We start from the raw sequence: 8,838 nt of genomic DNA, 5'->3' as shown, positions 1-8,838 counted from the left end.
GGTCCGGAGAAGCTTATTTGTCCTATAGTTTAGCGGCTCTATCCCTCTTTGGTTTTATTGCTTGTTGTTTTGTTTGGTTCAACAATACCGTTTATCCCAGTGAATTTTATGGGCCCACCGGCCCAGAAGCCTCTCAAGCTCAAGCGTTTACTTTTTTAGTTAGAGACCAACGTCTTGGAGCTAGTGTGGGGTCTGCCCAAGGACCTACTGGTTTAGGTAAATACCTTATGCGTTCTCCGACTGGAGAAATTATCTTTGGAGGGGAAACGATGAGTTTTTGGGATCTCTGTGCTCCTTGGTTGGAACCCCTAAGGGGCCCTAATGGTTTGGATCTGAGCAAGTTGAGAAAAGACATACAGCCTTGGCAGGAACGACGTTCAGCAGAATATATGACTCATGCTCCTTTAGGTTCTTTAAATTCTGTGGGTGGTGTAGCTACTGAAATCAATGCGGTGAATTATGTCTCTCCCCGAAGTTGGTTATCCACCTCCCATTTCGTTCTAGGATTTTTCTTCTTCGTAGGTCATTTGTGGCATGCGGGAAGGGCTCGTGCAGCTGCAGCAGGATTTGAGAAAGGGATTGATCGTGATTTCGAACCTGTCCTTTCCATGACTCCTCTTAACTGAAATAATAGATGAAACCAGATGGAAGAAAAATCGATTCAATTTCATTAAATCTATCTCCCATATCGGCGGGATGGGAGTCTTTTGAAATACTCTTTTTCCAACTGGATCCTTGTAGCTCGGCTATATACAGCCGAGCTATTCTCTTTTTTTTTTATTGGACTGGTAAATGAAATTGTTGAAAAACAAAAGGAGAGAGAGGGATTCGAACCCTCGATAGTTTTTTTATCTATACCGGTTTTCAAGACCGGAGCCATTAACCACTCGGCCATCTCTCCCGGGGACAACTTCTATTCTACCCCTTCATATAATCCCTAACTATAAGCATAAAGTCGAGTCGATACCAACTATACCTGTGACATATGATGATTTTTCATCATCTGGAATGGAAAAAAAAGAAACGAATTTCCCTCTCCTCTCACACTCAAATATCAAATTGAAAAATTTTGAAAGCTCAATCAATTTATGGTCAAATCCTTTCCATAGTGCATTTGATCAGAATTGAAAATTGGGGATCGGATGGTATAGTCTATTCAATCTGTTGGGAGCTTGTAAGATCACAACCATGACTATTGCTTTCCAATCAGTTGTGTTTGAATTAATTGCTATTTCATTTTTACTAGTGATTGGTGTACCTGTTGCACTTGCCTCTCCCGATGGTTGGTCAAGTAGCAAAAATGTTGTATTTTTGGGTGTATCATTATGGATCGGATCAGTCCTTTTTGTAGGTACCCTTAATTATTTCATATCTTAGATATGTTCTAGATGTTTTAGGTTCACACTCCCTCCCCCTCCTCCCGGAGGGCTTTATAGCTTTTCTGAAGGGCCTTTTACTTCAGGCCCAAGGAGGAGGGGTTTTCCATATCCATAATTGAATTAATAATTGGACCATTCAAAAATGGTATCTACTTACGAATGGGATTGAACATATATGTATTTTCCATTTCAATTATATGAATATATAGATATTCATATAATTGAAATGCGGGTATGGTTGAATGGTAAAATTTCTCTTTGCCAAGGAGAAGATGTGGGTTCGATCCCTGCTACCCACCCTTCACATGGAATATGAAAAAGAATAGTTCATGTATTGATCGTTTCTTTTCCTCACTTATAATTCAATTATAAATTGATAAGTGAGAGAGCAATCATTTCCGGACCAAAATACTTCGTATGTTCTGGTCTGGCGGAGACAGGATTTGAACCCGTGACCTCAAGGTTATGAGCCTTGCGAGCTACCAGACTACTCTACTCCGCACCATTGATTTATATCATAATCAGAATGGGTACACAAAACAATAATGGGATATAGTACCCCTATCCCTATATAGGGATAGGGGTACTATATCCCATTATCACAAGAAACTTCAATTACTTTTTTCTTTTCCTACCAACTCGATTTTTTTATCCCGGGCAATAAATATGCATGGGCCATCTCACGGAGTATGTGTCCGGACAATCCAAAGTCTCGATAGTTGGCTCTAGGTCTTCTAGTCGAAGAACAACGTCGATGGAGACGTGTAGGTGCACTATTACGTGGTGAAGATTGCAATTTTCTATGAATTTCCCATTTGTCATCCAATGATGACACTTTGCTTTTTTCCTCCAAAGATTGACGAATTAAATGATATTTCCGTTCTAGTGCTTGTCTCTTCTTTTCTCTCTGAATGAGACTCTTTCTCGCCATAATAGTTCAGTTGGTACTATTACCTACCAGGAATCAAAATATAGATCGGATTTTAGATGGAGTAATATTATGTTGATTACTTTTTCTCTGTGGGGTATTGTCATTGTATCAATGACAATACCCCACAGAGAAATTGATGAAGAAGAATTAACCAAATTTACCTGATGTAGAGGCAATTAAAAAAGCTGCATAAGTGAATATATAACCTACGGAAAAGTGAGCTAATCCAACTAATCGTGCTTGAACAATGGAAAGGGCTACTGGCTTGTCTCTCCATCGAACTAAATTAGCTAAAGGCGTGTGTTCATGGGCCCATGCAAGAGTTTCGTTCAGTTCCTGCCAATATCCACGCTAGGAAATAAGGAACATAAATCCAGTAGCCCAAACAAGATGCCCGAATAAGAACATCCACGCCCAAACAGATAAACTGTTCATACCAAAAGAAGTGTATCCATTAATAAGTTGTGAAGAATTTAACCATAGATAATCTCTACCATCCCATTAAATAAGTAGAAGACTCATTAAATTGTGCTACATTACCCTGCCATAATGTTATATGCTTCCAATGCCAATAGAAAGTAACCCATCCAATAGTATTCAACACCCAGAAAACTGCTAAATAAAAAGCATCCCAGGCCGAGATATCGCAAGTACCACCCCGTCCCGGACCATCGCAAGGAAAACTATAACCAAAATCTTTTTTATCTGGCATTAACCTGGAACCACGCGCATCCAAAGCACCTTTAACTAGGATCAATGTAGTTGTATGCAAACCTAGAGCAATAGCATGATGAACCAAAAAGTCTCCAGGACCAATTGTTGAGAACAATGAATTATTATTATCATTAATAGCATTTAACCAACCGGGTAACCATATGCTCTTACCTGCATCGAATGATGGACCACTTGTTAAAGATAGGAGTATATCGAAACCATATAACGTCTTACCATGAGCAGATTGTATCCACTGAGCAAATATGGGCTCGATCAAGATTTGTTTTTCTGGAGTACCGAAAGCAAGCATAACATCATTATGGACATAAAGTCCCAAGGTATGGAAACCTAGTAATAAACTAACCCAACTAAGATGAGATATTATAGCTTCTTTCTGCTCCAACATTCTCGCCAATACATTATCCTTATTCTGTTCCGGATTATAATCCCTAATGAGGAATATAGCTCCATGAGCAAAGGCTCCTGTCATAATGAACCCAGCAATGTATTGATGATGAGTATATAATGCAGCTTGGGTGGTGAAGTCTTGTGCTATGAATGCATAAGCGGGTAAAGAATACATGTGTTGAGCTACCAAGGAAGTTATAACCCCCAAAGAAGCTAAAGCAAGACCCAATTGAAAATGAAGAGAATTATTGATTGTGTTATAAAGACCCTTATGTCCACATCCTAATAGGCCTCCTGGAGGAACATGTGCCTCCAAAATATCTTCCATACTATGACCAATCCCAAAGTTGGTTCTATACATATGACCAGCAATTGAAAAAACAAGTGCAATAGCTAAATGATGATGAGCCATATCAGTCAGCCATAAACTTTGAGTTTGTGGATGGAATCCTCCGAGAAAAGTTAGAATAGCAGTTCCCGCCCCTTGGGAGGTACCGAATAAGTGACTACTAGAATCAGGATTTTGAGCATAGAGATTCCACTGACCTGTGAAAAGCGGTTCTAAACCTTCGGGATGTGGTAATACATCCAAAAAATTATCCCATCTGACGTGCACTCCCCTTGATTCAGGAATAGCGACATGAACTAAATGCCCTGTCCAAGCTAGAGAACTGACTCCGAAGAGTCCTGACAAATGATGATTGAGACGGGATTCAGCATTTTTGAACCATGAAACAATTGGTCTCCATTTAGGTTGTAGATGTAACCTACCCGCTATTAAAAAGATGACAGAAAGAAATAGAAAGAAAAGAGCTCCAGCATAAAGATCTTCGTTAGTGCGTAAGCCAATGGTATACCACCACTGATAAACACCGGAATAAGCAATATTGACCGGACCGGGAGCATCTACTCGGGTAAAGGCTTCTATAGCTGGTTGACCAAAATGAGGATCCCAAATTGCATGAGCAATGGGTCTTACATGTAAGGGATCGCGTACCCATGCTTCAAAATTTCCTTGCCAAGCCACATGGAACAAATTACCAGAGGTCCACAGAAAGATTATTGCCAACTGACCAAAGTGGGAAGCAAAATTTTTATGATAAAGGCGTTCTTCGGTAATATCATCATGACTCTCAAAGTCATGTGCGGTCGCAATACCGAACCAAATACGACGAGTAGTTGGGTCCTGGGCCAAGCCTTGGCTGAACTTTAGAAATCTTGATGCCATATACTTTTCAAATCCTCCTAGCCTTTATCCTATTGCAATAATTCTTGCCAGGAAGAATGCCCATGTTGTGACGATTCCACCCAGAAGGTAATGAGCTACTCCTACAGCATGTCCCTGTACAATGCTCAAGGCTCTGAGCTGGATAGCTGGAGCAACCTTACATTTGTTATGGGCCCAAACAATAGATTCAATGAGTTCTTGCCAATACCCACGACCGCTAAATAAGAACATTAAACTGAAGGCCCAAACAAAATGAGCACCTAAAAATAAAAGACCATATGCAGATAATGAAGAACCATAAGATTGGATCATTGTAGTGTCGTCTACATGTCATGCATGAAGTGTTGTGTACATGTTGTATAGGTGGTGTGGTCTACATGTGGCGTTGTGTACACATTATGCAAGTGGTGCCTTGTAGATGTGATGATGTGCACACTTTCTGTAGGGGGTGTTGCATACAAGTGGTATTGTGTACATGTTGTAAATATGGTACTGATGTACATGTGGTATTGCATGCATGTCATACGTGTTATGTTTCAGGCATGCGGTACTATGTATGTTCATTGTGTAGTCGTGGTATCGTGACATGTGTATTCATTGTGTTGTAATATGTGTACGTATATGTATTGTGTTGTACATCAAGTGTAGGTGTATGTATGTGTTGTGTTGTTTCGTATACCGGGTGTAGGTGTATGTATGTGTTGTGTTGTACATTGGGTGTAGGTGTATGAGTTGCATGTTAGGTGTAGGTGCATCTATTGGATGGTGTTGTATGCTATGTGTGGTTGTACATGTCGGATGTACACTATGTGTATGTGTATATGGTTGAAGAGAAGGCACTGGGTGTTTTTCGGGTGTGGCAACCAATCTGGTGTGCATACGGAATAAGGACAAAGGTAGAAGCTGATGATTGATTAAAGGATAAGTATCAGTATTTTATTTCAATTTTATTATGCATGTGATTTATGATTTTGTTCTATGATGATTACATGTGATTTATGATTCTGGTTTATGATGGTTACATGTGATTTATGATTTTGTTCTATGATGGTTGTATTTTGAGCTAACCTGATGTCATATGTTTATTTATGATGATTTGGTCAAAGATGCTAGTTTGACTTGTTATGAAAGGAAGTGAACAAAATTGTAAGTGTACCTTATTGACGGGCCACCAATGAGGTATTATTTGAAGTTATTCCATTTATTATGTATATAATGGAAATTATGTGCTTGGTACAGGAAAGCATGAAATGCCCAGTTAGGTGGTCAAAACCGATGACAAGAATTAGCAACAACAACAAAAGGAATTGGAACAGGAAACAACATGCTGGTAAAGTATTCAAGAGTAGGGCCATTGTGGGACATTGGTACCCAATAGTGTCCATTGATTTCCATGAGCATGCTATGACCGATATGAAGGTTTTAAGGCAGGGATATGCCTTCGTTTTTGGACCTTCCGATGCGAGGAAACCTTGTCCAGGGATGGTCTTCCTGGGATGGGGGTGCTAGCGGAAATTGGAAGGTGTGTGACTGCACGAAAGGGGGTCACCAGATTGCTCGAGAGACTGTGTAGCAGAGAAGTGAAGGTCGGGGATACATTTTTTTTGGTCATTAGCATTGTTAAATGGAATCAAATGCACATTGAGAGTCTTCCCTAGAACAATGAGCGAGTAACTATTCACTGAGAGGGCAAGTGGTGCAGGATTATAATGCTAGACATTGGATACAAATTTGACCTTGCAGTGGATTCTGAAATTCCTGGGAAGGAGGTGAATCTTGGTACTACTTTTGAGGTTGGAGGTGTGAGCCTTTGGATTCCCTTGTTGATTGATACATGCATTGTATCCTTTGATTTGCTAGCTGAGAAAATTGTGTATATGTGTATATTATTGTAATACTATATCGAGCTGGTTTATAAAGATCCACATACAGTATGGTTATTTGCTGGCTGAAGAAAATGTGCTTAAGTATATGTGGTTGTTATTGTAAATACCATAATGAGTTGTGTTATAAAGCTCTAGTAAATTGTATGATTGTCATGTTTCAGCAGCGGTCATTGTAAATACTGTAAGGAGTTGTGTTATAAAGCTCCATAGGCAGTATGTTTTGTTTTTCAGCGATCTTGCTGGTTGTAGGTGTCATTAAACACCGAGGATGGTGTTCTCCCAAGGGGGAGGGTTCTGTAATAAGCTTGGTTAAAAATTCATGTAAAAATATATAATACCAAGGTCATAGGACACGTATTCCAAGTTGAATGTTGGGAAAAACATTCTAGTGGGTGTTCATTTCAGTTATTATGGCTAAAGGAATTTGCAACAACAATGGTAAAGGCTTTGTAAAGGAAAAATGTCATGTTTGGCACATTTATTTATGAAAATAAATGGAAATTAGGAGAAAATGAAGGTGAAAGGTCACATGTTGCATGTGAGGTGGAAAATGAAGGAAAATAATGGAAATTGAAGAAAATAGAGGCCTCATTGATAAAAAGGCTTCTGAGGATTAGTAGGCAGGCTTGGTCAATGTTACCTCTTGCCAGTTCAGTATTGGATCTCTCTCTATTCTCTCTCTCTCGCACTCTTGGACACCTAGATTTTTCTTGGAGCACTTCAGCATTGGATCAAGAAAGGAAAAAGAGGCAAAGAGGAAGCAAAGATCAAGCAAGGAAGAGCAGGATGAAGAAGATATAGTAGGATTCTTTGCAGGTATCGATTTTCATGTGTGGTTTCCTTTCTATATTTGGCATGCATGGTGTTGCATGTGTGTTCTTGGTTCTCTTTCTTCCATTGGCATGGGTTTTGCTAGGTGTGATAGTGTTTTTCAGCCTATCCTTGCCATTTCTGGATAGCCATGGTGTGATGGAGTTCTCATTTTTTGGTTAAGCTGGATTTCTTGATGGATTTGAAGCTGAGTGAGGTGGATCTATGAATAAAAGAACACATGGCCTAGTAACCCCTAAACCAGATTGTGGGTTGCGGCAAAGCCAAATTTTTTGTTGCCTTGGTGGACCTAGGAATCCTCGACTGGTGAATGGAAGGATATACGGTAAAGTCTCGAGGTGGGTGCTCTCCATCAAGCCTAGTAATCTCGAGATGGGATATACGGTAAAGACTGGAGAGTGGAGTCTCAGTTAGGGCATAGTGATCCAGTGTGGATTGTGGTAAAGCCTAGAGACTAAGAGACAGGAAAATTCCTCACAGTCTAGGTGGAGAAACCTAGTGGCGTCCATGCTTTGTTTGGCCTAGTTATCTGTTGGAGATCATGGTAAATCCTATTATTACATGTTTATTGCTTTGGCCTAGTGATCCGGTGTGGATTGCGGTAAAGTCTGGTTTCTATTGATGAGGGTGAGGTGGTTTAGCCTCGAGATGCCCTAGTTGGTTCTTTTGGTTTGAGTCCCACATTCATGCTTGGAATATGGCACGAGAGTGATTGGATGAAGAGATATTTGGCTCATCCAATCTATGGTTGGGTGGAACATGGTAGTCCCATAACAGGTTGGCTTTTGCATTCATTAAAAAGAGGTTCTTTCCTTGGTATCTCATGTGTAAATGTATTGGTTTATATGTGGATTTTATGGTTGATGTGTCCTTGATATTTATGTTTTTATTACGCTGGTTATCAAGATGTATTATGACAGTGGTTATGTATGGCTCTCATCAGGTTTTTACTTGTAAATGAATGAACAATGTATCTATGACCTATTAAATGAAATTATAGTGAATGTGTTGAGGCATCAATGCTTCTTAGCGATTCTCATATAAGTATGAGAACCTTATTCTTAGTTATGATGTTAAGACTTGTAGATTTCATGTTTGTGACATGTTTGAAAAAATGCCTATCATGGCCAGTAGGGGTCTAGTCTAGTCCTTGTTAATGTTTTTGAAATGTATCTTTGTTACACTATGAAATTTCATTTCTGAACCTGTCATTGAGTTATGGGCAGTGACCTGGGCTTTGGGTCTGAAAACATGGCACAAATCCCAGAGTCGCAGGAGCAGGACTGAGGATAAAAGTCCCTAGACGCACCCATCCCTTGTTGTGGCAGAGACTGGAGCCTCCCAAATGCACACTTCTTCATATCAAGGGAGCGTATAGGGGTTTAATGGTCTAAAAACTCAGTGGGACCCAGGGACTGGTCATGGGGATGACTAGGAAGACTTATTAGAGTCCTGTAGTAG

The 8,838-nt window shown here is 39.9% G+C and overlaps 2 non-coding genes across 2 annotated transcripts; both read right to left on the bottom strand.

The window, feature by feature from the left end:
- Positions 1–813: 813 nt before the first annotated feature.
- TRNAS-UGA (transfer RNA serine (anticodon UGA)) lies at positions 814–901 on the bottom strand. The gene has a single exon. It is a non-coding gene; the product is annotated as a tRNA-Ser (tRNA).
- Positions 902–1,807: 906 nt separating this feature from the next.
- TRNAM-CAU (transfer RNA methionine (anticodon CAU)) lies at positions 1,808–1,881 on the bottom strand. The gene has a single exon. It is a non-coding gene; the product is annotated as a tRNA-Met (tRNA).
- Positions 1,882–8,838: the final 6,957 nt, after the last annotated feature.

Source organism: Pinus tabuliformis, chromosome J, assembly GCF_031772625.1.
Source record: "Pinus tabuliformis cultivar Carrire ecotype Pingquan chromosome J, CPIR1, whole genome shotgun sequence".
NCBI classification, from domain to species: domain Eukaryota; kingdom Viridiplantae; phylum Streptophyta; class Pinopsida; order Pinales; family Pinaceae; genus Pinus; species Pinus tabuliformis.
The sequence above is the reverse complement of the archived record's forward strand: the minus strand, read 5'-3'. Positions and strand labels throughout refer to the sequence as shown.